Below are 19,956 nucleotides of genomic sequence, written 5' to 3' on the forward strand. Positions count from 1 at the left end.
ACTTTATGGCTCTGCAGGCAGCACATTAAAGCTTAAACTCTATTGAATTGATTTCTGGCGCTGTTGCAGTGTCATTGATTTTGTGGCCAGACTAATTATATACTGAGAAAAATTGCTTGGATAAAAAATATCGCACGATTTTATTATGATTTCTTTCCGCCTGTAAATCAGAACAAATCTCTGGCAAATGCGAATATTCCGGACACATTTGAACTGCATTTGAGGCACACTTTCAGCTTCATTGCAGCCAGAAGGCCCCATGGCCAAATATAAGGACCAAAGTTTTCCACTTAAAAAACGCGAAGTTGCCTCAATGCTGAAATTGTTTTTCCACTTTCTCTCTCTCTGTCGTTTTTTTCTCCTTTTTTTGTATTTTTTTCCACTCGGTTTTGGTTTTCCTTGGAGCGCTTCCTTGGTTTCTGCAGTTGGCCGCAAGTCGTGCCACTTGCCACAGAAAAAGCCAGGCCAAGCCGGAGCTGAGTTCGAGATTACTTTGGTTTACATTGTGCAACGTTTGCGGCTTAAATATTGTATTAAGTTTGCTGCCTGGTGATTGGAAAGCAACTGCACATAAATAGAAAAGAACGAGGAGGGTCTCCCATGGTAGACTTCACCTCGTGCTGCTGCAGCTGGCCACATTTCATTGCAATTTTGCATTATTTGCGACTGGGGGTTGGCCAAGTTAGCAGCCACTTGCCAGTTTGCTGGATGCTATAAGCCCGGCCAAAAGGGAGGGTGCATCGACATCGGATGGTTTCCACATCAACCCAAGCGACCGGGCAATTGCTTAATTGCAACTTAAGCTCAATTTTCCTGCCGACTACTACCCCGTCTCTGGAAAGCTCTTCCTCCTGTCAGTCTGGGCCCGGTCTGTTTGTTGTTGCCACATAAAATCTTGGCCAGCTCACAATCGTTGCATGTAATGACTGGCATTTGCGGTAGCTCCGATATGAGTCGAGGTGAAAGGGGTCGTGGAATAGAGCTCCGGACATAGGATTCCGGATTCTGGGATTCGGGATCCGGGATCTGAGGGCAAGAGGACTCCCAACTGTGTGGGCATAGATAAACAGGCCCACTTGAAAAGCCCCCGGCTAAGCCCTTGAGCCGAAGCCAGTTTTGGCCACTTAAAACGCAAAGTTGCCTAGGTAGGAATTAGAATCGCAAATCCAAGGTAGCAGTCCTTAAATGTAGTGTATGTATGTGGTCTACTTGCGGCCTTTCTCAACCGCAAATGATCCCTTTAATGCCACAAATCGAGTGCCAAACATCATTGCGCCATGAGTATAGACAACTATTTTCCTCTTCCCACATATCCACAACCGAAATTCTTTGTGAAGAATGATTGTAATGAAGAAAACCGAGATGCCACAACAGTGCAGGAAGAGCTAAGTACATCTTTATTGTAAGCAATCGAACATTAACGAAGACAATAATGTATTTAAAGTGCAGAAGCCTAAGGGAGAGCCAAGATGGGAGAGAGGAATTTAATAGTATTAAGAACTTAATGGCTTAAATGTTATACCTTATTGAAATTAAGACTATTGAGCCCCGTACAGCTTAAAAATTCTATCGAGATCACTCTTTATCTATTCGTCTTGATTTCACAGAACTACTTCCACAAGAATATCATTATAGATATGTAGATATAAGTGGGAAAATAATGGACTTTTAATATCAATAGGTTTCTAAGCAGCATCAAGTAGCTCCCGAAAACCCTACGATGCCCTGCATCTATAGCTTATTCAAAAAGAAATAGTTAAACAAGTAAACCGAATAAACCAGCCCCCCAGAGAGTATCTCAATATGTGTGTGTGAATGTGGGGCAGGACCTTCTGGGGGTGGCTCAAAAACACACCCTTGGGTGCCATATAATTGCTACAAATAATTTCATTAGACGGGTCGGCCCGTTTGGGCTTTGGTTTCGCATTCGCATTAAGCGTTTCCAATTAGTTGAATGGCTGGCGTTTTGCTGAATTAATTGTCAACGTTTATGAACTAAGCACTTAGTTCACCCAGCCGAAGGTGTGTGTGTGTGTTGGTATTTGTATTTGTGTTTGTGTTTGTGTTTGTGTTTGTCCTGCAAATACCCAGCACACAACGTCGCTGAAAAGTGAATGCGAACAAACAAAATACAATCGTAAATGCAAATGTCAATGCCCCTGGCTGTCATATCGCTGAAACCGCTAAAAGAAAGGAAAACAACCATTTTTTGTTGTTTTTATTTAAACAACACCAAAAGCCAGAGCGAATATTGTAAAATCGGGCGGAAAAACAACGCAATTGACAGGTATAATCAAAATATTTTCACACAAAAAATAACACAATTAACATGCAGAAATCAGGAAATAAAATAATATAAAGTCCATGCCACTCCGTTTTTCTCTGCCATACATTTTCCATGGCCTTATTTGGGGCTTTTCCGGATTTAACTGCAAATGTTTGAATAACTTTTTTGTTTATCTTTGTTCTACCATTATCCTGCCTTCATAAATTTTGAGCGGGTGCATTAAAACAATAATACAAATGCAATTGATTTGGCTAGCGCCCGCTTTGTTTTGTTTTGTTTATGTGTTTTTGTTGTTTCTGAGCCCTAAAGCACACAAAGGGCCAAAACGAAAATTACAGAACCCATCGTTTTTTTGGCCAATGTAATTTAATTGTCTGCCGCTGAAGCTGCGTGCGATAAATCAATTACTACAGATTAAGCTTCAGATTATAAAGAACTTTTTTATGTCTCTTTCGTAATTTTTTATCCGCACATCCCAAGGGGTAACAGTAGCTGATGTAATGCATTGGATGCAAATGAAGATAGATGCATCTCTGGCAGTTGCAGCGGCCCAATAATTGACGCTGAATATGATGAATGAGAACCAATTACAAGAGATTGTGAAAGAAAAGAATCAAAAGACGATTAATGAGGCCAAGCACTAAAGAATTTTTGCCATTTCAATTGTCTTTAAATTATAGATCGAAGAAGAGAATTGATTTATGAATGCTAAGGCATCATGTGACACAGAAATCGCTAATGATAATATTAACCATATAACCTTAAAATCAAAACCTATTTCAATTTCTTCCTTGTCTTTTTCTCAATTTTAAACAATCTCCTAAGCTTTTTCCAAAAAATCTGCTTTAAAAACTAAGTTTTTTACCTATTTTCAAATACTCCCTGCTAACCCAATAAAAGTCTTTTAACCTTTCAAACCTTTGTTTTGGCCTTCTCAGGAATCCATTTTGATTTTTCATTACCCTTTATTGGCAGTTGCATGAAACTGATAATCCTATTGTGGTTTTGCTTATTCCCCTTAATTGCCCCCACACAACACTTTCACACACGCACACACACCCAGTCGGCTGTCGACATTCACACCGTTAAGTTCAAATAGCACAAACAAAAGCGGCTTTAGTTTTCATGTTTTGCGGCGGCTGCGTTTTTGAAGTTCCATTACTCAAACTCTAAGCGCTCGAAGGGTGAATCCCCTGGAATGGAATGGTGAAATGGGAGTGGTGGGGAGGGGAGGGTAGTGCCCGGAGGGGCGGATGGGTGGCAAACTGTTTGGCGGCAAACTTTATGGTGGGCCCATTGTTTCAATTGTTCAAGTTTGCCGAAAAGTTGGCCAATTGTGCCGCTGGCTGGTGGCCGTCACATTTCGAGTGCTTTTTTTTTGGGCTTAAAGGCTGCCGCACTTAAAGCCTGATTAGCTAATTGCTTTTCCCTAATTTGATTTGTCGGAATATCAATTAAAGTCAGTCAAGATAAGGTCGGTAGCTTGTTGGTGCAGATAAAACGAAATGCAAAGTAAAAACGATGCGGCGTATGATGTGATGATGCAAACGGGGCGTATGCGTAATGTATTAAGAATACTTGAGATTCTAACCTTTAAAATGTAACTAAAATTATATGCACTTTAAGTAAGAGAATAAGTTTCTTGTCTCTCTTAAAGTATACCTAAGTATTTGACTTAATTTGATATTTGGATTAATAAACGGTTCAGACACACATTTGACTAAGCTGAAAATGTAACTAGAAAACGCAATTAAAACCCATATCTGATGCAGTTTAGTGAAAATAACCTACTTCAAGATCCCATTTTGGGACGATAGAGATATGTGCGATTGACCCAATTGTGCAGCTAAGAGCATTGCAATTTTTGGGGTTTTCCGAAACAACACTGGTAATGCCACAACTACAAGTATGCATAATTTGCTGATTGCAATTAAAAGCAATTATGCTCGGTGTCCTTGCAACCACAAACTCATTAGCTTGTTGCACCAAAACCGCAATGCAGCATATCCCGCAACACCAGCAGCAGCAGCAATAACAACAACTACTTACACACATCGAAGTGTCGAGTCGGAGTGTTCGAGTGTGTGAGTGTGTGAGTGTATGGGCCACTATCAAAGGCCACTCACTTGACCGGGTCGCATGGCCAGGACGAAAAGGGATTGGCGAAACCAAATCGAATCGCTGGCAAAATTGCACAGCTTGACGCCATCTTTTTGCACAGCAAATCTATGGAACGCTTTTTTCCTCAATTTCAATTTTTTCCCATGTCTTTTTTTTTGCTTTCTTGTTTTTTTGGTTGCCATGCGTTTTTGAGCACAGTTTTTGACGTGCGTGTGTGAAGTGCTTTCAAACAAAATGGTCACAGCAAAGTGCCCACAGCTCTGGACGGCAGAGGACCCGGTTTGTTTAGAAGGTTTTATGCATATGTCCGACATGTGGAAAATTCCATTAGGAAGTTTTCTTTGTTTGCATACATTTGCATGGCTCTCACCCGCTCTATTTCTATCCTCCTCTCACTGCCCTCTCTCTCTGTCTATCTACTTCTATTGCTTTTTCTGGCTTTCCATCAGAAATAATTTATTTGCGGCCAGGAGCAGGCCCAGATTTTTATTATTATTATTTTGTAATGGATTTCGAGTGTTTGCAGTGGCCGACAACATAACATAGAATAGCACAATACAGGGTCGAGCAGGGTAAAGAAATGGAAATGATTTGCATAAAATCGATTAAACATTTTCAGCAAATAAAATGCATATTGAAATGAAATGAATAGAAAGCAAACCCATGAGCAACAATACGGTTAGTTCGGTTCCAGCCAAGCCAAGGGCCATGGTTTCTTATGAGTTTTCCAAAGTCCTGGCCAAAGTGCTGGCCCGGGATAAGCCGGTGATAGGGATAACCCCACCCCAATCCCAGCCACGATGTGTACCTTAAAGATTTATCAAATATTGCAAAATCGTTTCACCTTGCATCCGTATATTTCACTTTAATATACTGCCCATTCAAAAGCAATAATAATGCCAAAGTGAAACAAGGCCGATAATCATCTGACCGCATAATAAACTCAGCTAAACTAATAACTAAATAGCAACGGCGAGGCCATCAAAGCTCAGCTCAGCTCTAAATTATTTTCCATCCTTAAAATTCTGAACATCCTGGGCATCCTGAGCATGGCTTCTGCATGCCAAAGACATTAATTATGCCCGGGCAGCAATTACACTTGAGAATGAAAGTCCGGCGAGTGACTTGCATATGCACATCTACGCAAACAATTTGACTTTGCCTCAAATTTGATAAGTTCGACATGCGACGGGGAAAGTTTGAGAGGATTTCCTGGCCATCGTTTACGGCAAAATGAGATGTGTAATCCAGTTTGGCAAACAAATACCAAAGTTATTTGTATTTAATTTCTTAAGCAAGCAAAGTTAATTAATTACGGCAGGACTCAAGGCTAAAAGAGAAATAGAGAAGCTGCAGCAGGATACACTGTGAAAATATGTCAACAAATATGAAATGGAACCAAATACAAAGGTATTTAAATTCATATTGCGTATTTAAAATATAATAGTAGAAGAATCAAATTGAATATGTTCATAGATTCAATGTCAAGTTACCATCTTTAGATCTTCCTTGCTGTGTAGCCGTTTTATTGCTACTGCAGCTTACTCTGGTATGAAATTACAATAATTTAAGAACTTTCGCTTCAACTCACTTGAAAACTTACTTAACAAAGTGATAGCATCCAGCCGGAGGGCTGGGCAAAGGGTTTGGCATCAGATGAAGCTTTCAGCATGCTCTCGACTACACTCTGGCATTAATGGCAACTTAAGCTGCCCCAAGATGCACAATGGCGGGCACATCAAATATAAATGATGCACCTCCCATCCCCCCCCCCAGTCCAGCCGAAAATATCTGGTTGTACCACAATGCCGTAGTTCGTCAGTCAGCAAAAATGCAGCCGAAATGCAAAATGCAAATGGAAGCGAAAATTAACGCGCATTTCGCTCGCGGCGAGTGCGAAATGCAACAGCATGCAAAAAACAATTTCGAATGCAATTTAAGAAGGATTTTGTTTGTGCGCTGGCCCTCCTCTATGTATACATATATTGTTGTTATTTCCGCTCTGCATGGCTAATGAAGCAAAACAGAGCAGCATAAGCAGGAGCAGCAGCAGCATCAGCAACTCAGGCTAACCCTGAACTACAAAACCCCAAAATACCAAAGTCAGCTGCCATTTTTGGCTACTTTCGACTGCGGTCGCCAGCTGAAGATACAAAACTGCAATTCAATTGCCCACAAGCACCCTCGGACTTAAAGAATACGAAACTCTAAAAGGCAGCAGCCAAAAAGGCACAAAAAAAATCATATAAATGGTGGGGAAAAAAAAATGGAAAATTGCTTGCAATAAATTTCGAATTAAATAGAAATTTGCACACTCAACTGCCGGCAGGTTTTTGGGGACGAAGGATACCAACCAGCCGAGAGCTAGCTTGCACAAAAAAATGCAAATCTCAACTAATTCTTATAAATTATTTAATAAGAAAAAGTCAAATGATTCATTTTTAAGCTGCACCCTTCATCACCAAAGCCCAGCTGGAGCTGCAGGCACCAGAAAAGTGTGCGACTTGGTGGAAAATAAGGCAAAAGCGGCAGCTAAAAAAGCTATAAAAAGCGCAGCAAAAGAGAAAAGTCAGGAAGGGCAGTACGGTAGAAGCAGGAAAAAGAAAAAGTATCTTTAAAGTAGAGCTTCAAAGATACTTTACTCTAAGCGAAGCATTAAATGTTTTTCTCGAGTAACAAAGTGTGAATATAAGTGTAATTAATTCAAATAAATTTAATTTTATTTTATGCCGAAGGAAATCGTATAATAATAAAGAAATCGTAATGAAATAAAATCCAGAAAGACATTTAAAATATCTTGTTCTAATATTAAGGCTCTTGAAAATATTCCATAACAAGAATTTTGAAATTCAATGTACCCTTTCGAGAACATAAATTGCGAGAGCCTGTCTATGCGAGTGCTTGGGTAGCTGTCCCCTGTTCCTGCAGCTTTTCCAGGAAAATCGTGATGATTTACCGTCCAGCTGCAAGTGAGTGCTGTCAAAGGATCAAACCGCTCGCCGGAATTGGCAGCATGTGGCGCCGACAGCCGAGGCGTAAATAAGTTTGCATGCATCGAATGGGTTGCGAGGGAAAGTGCCTGGGAAATAAGTCCTTTGTTGGATGGCAGTTGTCAATATAAGTGTGTCGCACGCTTTCTGGACCAGCGGCAGTTCGTGCGTGAGTGCAAAATCGAAAGGCTATAGCCATCGATTAATATTCACGACCTCGCTGTGCACTCAGTCGAGCAGCAGCGAGAGCCACACCCACTTTCCTTTGCCGAAGTCAAGTTCCACGCTGAATTTGTTGCCTACAATAGGGCGCTTCACCGCTTGCTTCAGCTTTGCTCACAGAAGCGAGAGTCTTGGCAACAAGCAGCAGGAGTCGTGGAAAAGGGAAAGGAAAAGGGAAAAAAGTAAAAACATGAAAGGCAGCAAACTTCGGGACGCCAAAATTTGTACACCCTTGCAGCTTGCAACTAGATCATTTAGAATCGATCGATTTTGGTCAAAATAAAATAAGGAAAAATAAGAGATATATAGACATTATATTAAATATTATAGAAAATATTATATCTTAAATGTTGTATATAGTAACACTAGTAATAAGATATTAATATATAGTAAAATGGTGTCGCTCTCATTCCCATAAGTAATTGTTATTTAAATAAATATAAATATAGAAAATATAAGAATTAAAGTGTCGTTTTTGTTGTTTTCTTATTCACAAATTTCCAAGAAATAAAAAGGTAAACAAACGAGGCTTTCCATCTTATCAAATGCTAAAATTGAGAACTCTAAAAGTTGATCATCTCTCTTAGGCTCCACTTATAAGCGAAAAAAAAAACAAACAAATCCAGAACAAAAAAAAAGCACGCGCAGGGACAGAAAGTTCGAGAATTAAAGAAGCAAAGAAAATAGTGTTTTCTCACTCACCCACTTGCATTGCTTATTTGTTGTAGATCCCAACGGCGAATTAGTAAACGAACTGTTTTTAAGTTTATGGCACAGTCTTTTACCCACATTTTCTTGAGATGTGTTGCACTGGCACAACAAAATAAGCCAACGAAAACCGCACTGATCTTGGCCATAAATGGTTAAAAGGAAACACGGCAGCGGCCCAGCTGCCACCACTTCAAATACACTTTTCACTGTGGTGGAGGGGGATCGCTGTTTCCCGCACTTTTGGCACCTGCCACTGGTTGTGTCTCTTTAGTTTTAAGCTTTCTTTCACCTTTGACTGCCGCGGCAATCTCCTGCATAGAGATCTTTTAGGTTTTCTTTTTCCTTCAATTGTTTTGGTTTTTTTTTTCGCCCGACTGCATTGGAGCTAGAGGTGTAATAAGCACCGATAGTAGTATCGATATACCGATGTTTGTGCTTTTGGCAAGACTATCGACTTAATACTTTGAGTATCGATATACGTTGTCACCACTGAGCACCAGCAAGCCGAAAAATAAGCGCAAATTGATTGATTTGATTTGAATTGAACTTATAGCATATAATTAATATATTTTTGATGTTGATGTTTGATGTTAAACGATCTTTAGGCTTGTAGGCGAAGGAGGAGATATGCGATGTTTTCAATATCAGAGGGCCACTTTCAAAAAGCTCTCACTTCCTGAAAGCTTTCGTTAGCGTGTATCTTATTTTCCGATCGTTCCTATGGCAGCTATAGGATATAGTCATCCGATCTGGCTTGTTGTTATATACTAGTAAGTATATATAGAAGACTAACTGCAAAGCTTAATTCAAATAGCTGGAAATGACTCACGCTTTACTGCTTTGCAAACTTCTGACCAAAATTATAATACCCTGCAAGGGTATAAAATAAGAGCACCGAGTGCACAACGCAGAAGAAGTGCTGCCACTGCAAGGATGGAAAATGGTGAATGTTGTGCACATGGCAGTTTATTCATGATTTCACATATTTTCAAACGCCCAGCGCCCGCCGCCATCGTTGGACGCTGCAAGAGCAAAAAATATTGCCTGTGTGTGTGAGCTTCTATGCGACACCAGCTCACTCACACACACATTTACATGGGGAAGCCATTGCTTTCTGTACGATTTTGTTTTTTGTGAAGCGCCATTCTTTTTTGCCGTTCGCCGGACCAAGACAAACTTTTTCAGCTGCTTCTTTTGTAAACTTGCATTTTTATGGTTTTAACATGTTTACTTAAATTTCTGTGTATTTGTCTTGTTGGCGTGGCTGTGACAAATGCTTGCAGCTGCTAGCAGCTAAAAAGAACTAACAATCAAATGGCTGTAAGGCGAATTGACACAATAAATTAATTATTCAGTTTGTAGTCTTAAAATTTCAAATAATGTAGTTATAATTTAAAGTAAATAACAAGAAAAACGGACGAAGACGTTTAATTAATTAATTAATTCAAAATGTAGGCCAAGGGTTAATTTATTATGAGAGAATATTAATATAAACAAGAAAGGTAGCCAAGTTCGGGCAACTAAAGTTTCTATACCTCAGTCAAAAATGTGACATAAAATTATACAAATATATTAGAAATACCAATTTAATATAAAAAATCTTTTTTTTCCCTATAGTAGCATCAGCTTCGGTACAGTTTAAGTTTGTCTTGCCATTTAATTTTCTTAAAATATATTCCATTGATTTAACTATTCATGAAAGAAAATAATGAGGCTACCCAATGGCCTTGCATATGCTGATAACATTTTTATCCTTATTGCTGGGCTCAGCGTTTACCAATTACGGCCAGGGAGACCCATACACATACACTACACTCTATTTCCATACCCTCCACTACACTACACTACACTACACTCCATTCCAATCCCATTGCTGGCTTTGCTGGGCCTTAGCTCAGGCCCGCATGTATTAATTCTAATTAAATTTGTTATTCAAAACGAAACTCGGGCACGTCCTTGCTAGCCATTTTGCAAGTGTTAACCTTTTTTCCCGGCCATCCGCTGCCCAGGATGCTACGTTAAGCCTTCGAAAATGGACCAGCCGTCGGATTGGCGACGATTTGCACGACGCGGGGCGGATCTGGAGCTGGCAGGGGTATATTGGGTATGGGTATGAGGTATCAACCTTGACATTTTTGCTGCCAGTTTCTGTTTTCATTACACTAATGAAGTCATGCGCCACGGTGTGTGGTGTGTAGGCACATACTAGCTCCTGCTGTATAAGGCAGGCGACCAGTTTTGGGTCCAGATCCTGCCAAACGACTGTCAGACACATAAAAAGGTGTACTTGTGTGAGAGCCTGCGAGTGTGTGTGTGTGCCTGTCTGTGTGTATTTAGCAATGGCAGCTGCGCCTCATTACCCCATTTTATTGTGCCTAGCGTGAGTGATGCCGTGGCAGTCTTAACACTGTCAAAGCCCTACACACTCTGGCACATAATTAATGCAAAATGCAAAACGTATTCATGGCGGGGACGCAGCACTCGCATAACGCATACGCCGTGTGGCAATAAAAGGATTTAAGGCCTTAAGGACAAAGTTCAGAGACTCTGTTGTCACGTTGAGTTGGCAAACAAAATTGACGAAAGAAATCAAGTTACTACTTTAATTGGAGTCTAGCTTTAATTAATAGCATTAGCAAAGTCTAAGTTTTAATAATACAAATTGGAAATATTGACAAATATTTTGAATACCTGCTCAACGAAAACTGATGTATCAATTAAAAAACTTATTAACTTCATTATACATATAATATATATAATTACAAAGAATATTCATATAAGTATTGAAGTTACTTGAAGTTACAATCTTGTGACAAAACTAAAGCTTTAAGTGCCAGGTTCACCGCCATCGCCAAGTCAAGTTATCTGGCAGAGCTAAATTGTAAGACGACAGAAATATTTCAACAGGAATTTACGACGCGAGCACACTAAATGCTCATTTAGTTTGCACTTTTATTTAGAAACTTCTTTTGCACGTTTGCCAAATTGTCTGCGGTAGGACACCACCTTCCGCCCCTTCCCCCTTCTGAAGGCCAACTATAAGGGGCTGAGCTGAGACAACAACAACAACAGCATTTGTGTGTGTAAGTGTGTGTTAGTGTGTGTGGCAAAGTGCAATAATAATGAAGGTAGAGGCGTAAATTTCGCTTTGGCTGCCGGCGGCTGCAGGGCGAGAAAAATGGTCTGACTGCAACGAACTGGGCACCCCGTGGTGGCAAGGTCCTGCGGGCACCAACAGAAATGCACCACCATTCCACCTACTTCACAGGTGAGCCATGTTGTCAGCGGAAGGTAGCTACAAATTCTCGTTGCGAAAGCTTTTAGTGAATTTATGGCAAGGAAATTCCTTTCGCTTCTGCTCGAAAAAGCAGGCGCTGCACTCCTGGTCGTTTGTTTATGTCTTGGCCGAGGATCCGGACGCCAGAGAGGAGAACTGCGAAACTCCCCAACACTTGGCATGTGTACGTACGGCTTTATAAACTTCTAGGCATAATGCACTCCATTCCGCCGCCATACCTTGGCCAACTTGATGCCCAGATTCAGATGCTTTGAGGCCCTACGAGTGCCTAATGAGCCCCAACAAAGGCGTGCTGCGCAATTTTCGCAATTGAAAGCCAAAACTTTGACAAGGCCAGAGCAGGGCAGGGCAGGCGCACGCACAATTAATTTGCAAGGAGCTCACGCACTTTCCCAACTCACTTGAAAACAATTTTCCATATGCATTTCCACAATTTTGCGAGACTTCTCTTCTTTTCCTCAATTTCCTTTTTCTTTTCTTCTCTTTTTTTATTTGGCAGCTGTACTCATATCAATTACCTGGCCATGTTTCGCAAATTGCCAACAACCTTGAAGTGTTGAGCTTCGCCCCCACGTTCGCTATTTCCTCCGGCCCATACGCAGTCTGCATTACGTTATACTTTCCCCCCTCGCCAAAAGTTGATTCAAGTTTATTCAAAAACAAATTTAACTTTTAAGTCATCAGCAAGGAGCTGCAGGAGCAGCAGGAGAGATAGCTTCAAGTAGCTGCCATATGCTTGCTCAACTGTGCACAGCAAGAAACAGGTGATTTACACATAATAGACATGGTTGTAAAGTGTTTACAAAAAGTTTAAACATATCAATGGAGAATTAACCGCTTTATTTTGTAATTATTTGAAATTGATGGGAATTCGTGAATAAATTGGTTTAATTGATACGAATCATAAAATATTACGTATACGTTTATATCAAGATAATGAAATTAGGTACATAAATCAAAATTAGACATACACAAGAAAGGAAATTAACTTCGGAGAGCCCTATTTTATAAAACTTTCTAGTTTGCAATTGAATTATAAGATCTAATCGAAAATCGATCATAAAGGAGCTCAAAATATTCGAATTCTTTGAATTAATTTTTATATGACTCTTTTTCCGACAAAAAGCTCAAAATATTCGAATTCTTTGAATTAATTTTTATTTGACTCTTTTTCCGACAAAATCAGAGTTTAAAATACTCATAACTCGCCAAAAAGGCATTGAGTTCAATTCGAAAAGCAGTTTTATGTTAGTTTATGTAAGGTCAATAAATCTGCATACCAAATTTAATACCTTAAAAAATACAATTTTTTGACAATTTTAAATTTTATCCATTTTTGAACAAACCGAAAAATGTTCGACATTTTATTTTTCGACCGGACATATGGCTAGATCGGTCGATGCTGAACAAGAATATATATGATTTATAGGGTCGGAAATGATTCCTTCCCTTAGTTTCAAGCTTTTGAATTTTGTATTATAGTAATTATTATGATAATTATTTCTACAAAAGTGAGTAAAATTTTGCATCGTGTAAGCAAATTCTACAGCTCCCAGAAACGTACCGCGCAGATTATTCGGATAGTTTTTGTATTTCCTCCATCGCATGCACTTTATTATTTTCCTTTCGTGGAATATTTTATTGTGAAAATTACGTTTGCCTGCCTGTGCCGGTAGGGTAGAAGGTAGGGCGGAAGGGAATGGCTTATGCATCTGTATCCTTATTCTGTCTGCCATTGTTTAACTGCAGGTCCTCGCTCTCGCTCCTTTGCAAAGATGGCCTGTCAGCGAACCGAATTCCCAGCGGTATTTGCATTCAACTTAATTGCGTTTTAAGTAGATTTGCGGTGAAATGTGTTTGTGTCTGTATGATTCGCTTACATATGCGAATGTCTTCCTGTCAGTCCTCATATAGCCCACATCCCGACAGCAGCCTCGAATACCTATGGACTTTCTTATAGAAATTTCCTTGAATATATGTATAAAGTGAGAGAGAATGCAATAATGGGCTTTAAGTTAAATGAAATGCGAACCCCACACTCAGGTATCGAAATACAAAAGCAGACGGACAATTAAGCTGGTCAAAGATTTAATGAAATCATTTTACTGACTGTGAAAGCGGGATAATAATTCAGTAATGGGCCAGCATAAGAATCTCTGTTGCAAAATGAATAATAGTAAATGAATGTGTATTCCTTACGAAATACGGGTCATTAAAATTTAATGTATTAAATGAAATTTCCATATTGTTTTTATTTGGTACCAAATGCTAAACAGTGGCATTGGTTTTCAGACAGATAATATTTTTACAGACATTTGCAAAAATAATTAGGTGTCGGTTTCACTTTTCAAATCCCCCCACAGACAGTCAATTTCTCCTCAACCCTGAGCAATGGGAATTCCCCGTCAGCATTTCGGCATTATTATTCGCACAGAATCCGTAAACTGACATTATTTTAACGCCAAAATCTCTGCAGCTGTCTGAGCCGAGATGATGTTGTATTCGCACCCATATATTCTTTATTTTATTTTTCTTTTCAGCCAGGTAGGTAGGTACACGTGTCAAACTAATTTCACATTTTGTTGCCTTTTATTCGGCAGCGCATTTGTGTCACCTGCATCACCTACCCATAGCTCCTCCGCCGCCGTGTTGCTGGTGTCACATTGAAATTCATAAAATATTTGCTCTGCGAAATAGGCTACGAAGGCTGAGGCTCTGAGACTCTGAGCTACGAGCGGAGTATTATGTGTCAAGCACGTTTGAATTCAAATTCAAATATTTGCCACAGTCGACAAACAAATAAGCGCAAATATGGTAAACAGCAATAAGCAGCTATGTGAAAGCATTGCGAGCTGAAGTGAACTCGTGTACTCCGGATTTGTGTCCCGCTTTCGAGCCATGAAAAATCTTTAGCACCCCGAAAACGAATATAATGCTGTCACCTTGGAAGTCATCTGAGCTGTTTGTCTTCTCAACGTATCTTTCGGTGTCTTAATTTCACGCACATTGGTAAATATTCAATGACCGGCAGACGCCTGCAAGGAGAGCAGGTTTTCTCACTCTCTGTTTATCGTATATATTAAATGGAAAAAGAAAAACAAAAATCGGCTTAAGAGCTTGACTTGTCCTTGGCCTCAAAACAAGGAGACCAATCGATGGCAACACACCGAGCTGGCAGTTCCTAAGTCGGCTTATCCCGTCTGCGTAAATTGTCTCATGCTTGTAATGCAAAATCATGAATGGCCTGTAAACTGTGTAATTATGAACATTTCAAATTTCATTTACAACACATTAAATGAAATTAGACATCATAATATACAGAAAACGTTTTATAGAAGTAAAAAGGAAAGAATTAAGAGGATTGTAGAGGATAATATTTAATAAGAAAGGGAACTAGCTTCGGGAAACTGAAATTTCTATACCCTTGATGTGAAAATCCATCATAATTCTGTTAGGTTTATTAATCTGCATACTCAATTTAAAATATTAAATAATATTGGGTCAGAAAAACTCCTTCACTAAGTTTAGCCTTCTGAATAAAATTATAATACCTTACAAGGGTTTAATAATAAGTAAGCACTTCTTTACTATTTCTATAAGTATAAATAAAAAACAAATAGAGGACTAAATCTACTTTGTTAAATTCTATATTTAAACAATAGGAACCCTTTCCTTGTTAAAGCTAAGTTCGACTGACAGCTTGACAGCTCTACCCTTAGGGATATGTCGAATATTTCTTGAAATATAAATAATATACCTTCAATTTCAAGATTCTCGAGATTCAATGCCTTAAAGGAAGTCAGAACAAATGGGCCGGAGAAAGTAACAATGATGCCATCGACATTGGCTTGTCACTGAATCGATTATGATTTGTGGCAAAAGTATAGCATACTTATATGCGCCGCCTACACAACTTTCGGTGGCAGGGCATATATTTCAGCGCAAATTTGCACATTTCGCAGTGCCAAAGAATGCGCCGAGGGACAATAAATCTTCGATTGTTTGCCCCCAAAAGAGACCAAAAGGATGTGTGTGTGTGTCCTTGGGTGTGGGTGTATCCAGGGCAGGAGACTCTGCCCTCTGCCGCCAGCCATTTCGGCCATATCGCAGCCATTTTGGCGCAGCATTTCACAGCGTTTCGGTCGCCACATTTGCCGGCCTAATTGCGCCGTCTGGCAGACAGTTGGCAGAACACAAATGCAAACACACAGTACAGGGGAATGAGATAGAGCTGTCATTACACTTCAAATCCCACCAAGGCAACACAATTTGTCGCATCTCCTTTGATAATTGTCCCAGTGACCTTTTGCGATCGAATAACAAGTGTGTGAGTTGGCATCCAGTTGACATCAATGAACTCCACCGCGCCGCCCGCTTAACCCTGCCAATTAAAGTGAAAAATAGAGCACGGAGCACACACACATTTCACCGAAAATAAGTAGGAATCAGCGAGTTTGGCAATAAATATGGCCATGGCTTCGAAGGAAAATATATATTTCTAGTTGTCTCGGCCAGTGCGAGGTCCTGTCCGATTTGCGGCTCCGAGTCCTGAGACTGCAGGCGACTTCGACTGGACTCGCTCGCTCGCTCGCTGCCAGGACAAGATAAATGATGTTGCCGAACTAACACTGTCTGTCTGCCTGTCTGTCTGCCCTTCTGGCCGTGTGTTGTTATCACTTAGCTGGCCATGTTAGCTGCCATTCCGATGACTTTTTGCAATTGTCTGGCCAGGATTGTCATGACTTTTGACTGCTCCCTGCTTTTTTTTTGGCTTGCTATTCTTTTTCATTTTGTTGCCTTCTGGCAGCGGGACATCATCTCTCATAATGATTGGGTTGTGAAAAATGCAATTATTTTTGATTGTAGTTTAAGGTGCCATGTTTGCATTGCTCGCCAAATGCCGCTCATTTATCACACTTGCCCCGCCTCTCGAGTCACACCCGGATCCCCCTTTTGCCTTTTTGCAAGTCAACATGGAATTTATTGAGCCAGTCTGGGGCAATATATCAGGCACAGCATTTGTCAGCGAGCAATGGCAATGGCTCTAAACGGAATTGAACTCGGCTCTTATTGATTTTCAACGACAGTCCCCCCATCGCCCTTCTGTGTGTGTGTGTGTGTGATGCGTGTTGTAATTTTGGCAATTTTAATGTCATTAAAAGCAGCCTAGCCCCCAAAAAGTTGCAAATGATGTGCGAAGGATGGAAATGTTGGGAGTATTGTTCGTATTTATGCAATTTGTGGCAGCTGCTCGAACAACCGCAGCTACAAGACTCATGTAACACACTCCCACTGCTCCTTCTCCTCCTCCTCCTCCAGCAAAACAACCACAACAACAAGACTGCTGTGGAATTTTCAATTAAATTGCAAAATCAATTTTCAGCAAATTAGCATATTTATATTTGCATATTTTTAATGGGCTGTGGGTCTGTACGCCGCCCAGGTCACAACAGGTGCGAAAAGGGAAATTGTGCCAAATTAAAATCAGATAACACGGAATGACTTACATTAGAGCGGCACATATGAGAGGCGGTTCAGTCATCACCAGCATCTGCGGCAGGAGGAGGCACATGTCTGCATGATGCTCAGCCATCAGCATCAGAATTGGAGTTACAGGACGAGAGTTATGCCATCGGTGGGTAAACGCACACATAAAGCCACTTCCTGGAAACTCAGCACAGAGTCAGCAGAGTCCTTGTGGACACGTGCAGGGCACTTGAAGTTGTTGCCAGTGCCTATGGCAAATCATAACCATATAGACGCCACAGCCAGAGCAAGTATTTCGATAATTACATTTAGCAAGTGCTGCTGCCAGCGATTGGGGAGATTCAGGAGTAAGTAAGAAAAAGTTTGATTTAGAATAAAAATATACTTAACATATCAGTGAGTTTATAGTTTTAAGTTACAACAAGTTAGGCATTAATTATGGAAATGACATAGCGTAGTATAAGATCCTTTATTTAAGATCTTTGGAAACCTAATCCTTATGTGTTGCCTCTAAGGATGTTGAAACTCTTGCACCTCCCCTTTCAAGCAATTCCTATTCGCATATACATTTTAATTTATTTATACATGTTTTTACCCCCAAAAAGGCGAAATTGTTTCCCCCGCCCCCCCCAAACCTCTGGCACATGTGTGGCCACAATTTTGGTATACAAATTACAAAATTATACAAATCAACGCCGCACAATTGCTTCAATTGAACCCAGACCAGAGGCCTCAGTCTGCCAGCTGCTCCTTAAAGCTGCTTCGTCCTTCTCCCACTGACGGTGATGGTGGAGTGGCTGCCAGAGATTAGAGTCGCGCCAGACGAACAATCAAAGACAAAAAGCCTCCTCGACACCTGTGCAGAATTATGAAGCCCCACTTCCAGACGGGGGATATAGACGCCAAGAGTCGCGGTTGGATCAATCGCTGCGAGTGGTTGTGGATGATGGGGGATATATGCTGCAAAGAAGAGGCAATTAAGTCATTACTTCATATATACACAGTACTCTGTAACTGCCAGTGCCACTGCCACTGCCAAAGGCGTTCGTTCTGCAGGTGTTTTACAAGTGTGCAAACAAAGTGCCACCATGGTGGTTGCATAAAAACCAGTAAAGCGGATGTAAGTGCTTGCCTCTGTGTGCAGAGAGAGAAATGAAACCATTATAAATGAATGAAAAACCCCCACCATAAGCCACCTTAAATCATTTCAGAAAATTGAGAACTCTAGATAGTTAATTATGATTAGATCATTAACATTAACTTATTAGGTACTTTATTATACCTTTACATTTATTAAACTAAAAAGAAAACACTTTGCATTGAAAACTGCAATCAGTTTTCTCTTACTTAATTCTTCATTTTTTAGCTTTTAAATTCTGTGTGTAAAATTTAACTTAAACCAGGACTAAACTCATTTGTAGGAAAAACATTTTTCCAAGTTTGAGTGTACTGCCTTACTATGCGTGCTTGTACATTTCCTCGTTTGTTTGCCAGCGCCTCCTGTCTTCCCCGGTCCGCATTTCGTTGTGGTTGCAATAAAGGCATGCAAATTTATGTGCGCCTTCCCCCAACCAAGCCCCTCTGCCATATTTTTGATAAGCAATTTTCATCGCCCCCATATACGAGGGTGTGTGTGAGTGTGTGGTGGTTGAATGAAATTAACAAATCATTTCACTTATGGGCACTGGGGCATCTGCTTCCACTTAGCCCTTAGCATCGCTTTGATGCTAATTTGAATGGGAAATGTGTCATTTTGGGTGATTACAAGGGGATCTTATCAGCACGCAGGCAGGCAGCCGCCTCAGCTGTGAAAGGAAAATTCGAGGCGTTCTTTTTTTTCATGAAATCCAAATGGAAAAATTTAAGTAAACCAATAATTTAATACACATAAATTACACTTAAGTTCCTCCCTTAAGGGTGGCACCCTACACTGATAATCGCAATTTGCTAATTACATTTTCGAACCACTTAAGGACAATCTTTGATGGACTCCAGTCATGGGGCCAGTGTCCGGGGAACTACACGCAGTTTCACTGCTCGGCATGGATCGCGTTATGAAGTGTATGGTTATGTTACCGGTCAGTGAACACCTAATTGCCAAGGTCTTTTGCAATGCAATTCTCGTGTGTACTGTGGTGCTTTCCACTCGCTGGCGCTTAAGATTCGACTATGAAATCAACTACGATGTCCGCAATGATCAATTTTCGCGCTTTATCGATATGACGAATTATGTGGCTATGATAGTTAGCCACATTATTATTGTAATGGAACTGGTATGGCTTAAATGGAACGATGAAGTTAATAATCAGCTGGAAGGTATTCGCCGTGAGATGAATGTGCTCCTGGGCATCCAAGTGAACTTGCAGCGAGTTCGGGGATATTGCAATGCGGTTTATGCCTCTCTATTTATCCGCTGCCTGGTGTTTGGCCTGGCAACTATTATTACCAATCGACCCCTTACATACTATGCCATCTACTCGGAAATTGTCCTGCTGGTGCGATTCTCCCAGTTTAGTTTGTTCTGTGCCGTCATTTTGGCCCTTTACCAGGAGCTCACACCGGCTGGTCTAAGTGTCCTGGCGGAACTGGAGTCCTCACTGTACGAATTGGATTCGGTACGCCAATCGTCCATAGAGAAATTGGCCAAGTTGCAGCGGTTGCATGGATTATTGTGGCAGGCTATCCGCTGCCTGGAGCACAATTTCCAGATTTGTTTAATTACCATGCTCATGAAGTTTTTTGTGGACACCTCGGCGATGCCTTATTGGCTCTACCTCAGCAATGTGCAGATCACGGGTTGGCGCTCCAATTGCTGTTAGTAAGAGAAGTTGTTTATCAAG

The 19,956-nt window shown here is 40.5% G+C and overlaps 1 pseudogene across 1 annotated transcript; it reads left to right on the plus strand.

Moving 5' to 3' along the window:
* The first annotated feature begins 18,982 nt into the window (after positions 1-18,982).
* LOC110177450 (putative gustatory receptor 98a pseudogene) lies at positions 18,983-19,935 on the plus strand (annotated as a pseudogene). The gene has a single exon (XR_015272648.1). The product of XR_015272648.1 is annotated as a putative gustatory receptor 98a pseudogene (transcript).
* Positions 19,936-19,956: the final 21 nt, after the last annotated feature.

Source organism: Drosophila serrata, unplaced genomic scaffold (assembly GCF_035046125.1).
Source record: "Drosophila serrata isolate PLE 108 unplaced genomic scaffold, ASM3504612v1 contig_295, whole genome shotgun sequence".
Taxonomy (NCBI): domain Eukaryota; kingdom Metazoa; phylum Arthropoda; class Insecta; order Diptera; family Drosophilidae; genus Drosophila; species Drosophila serrata.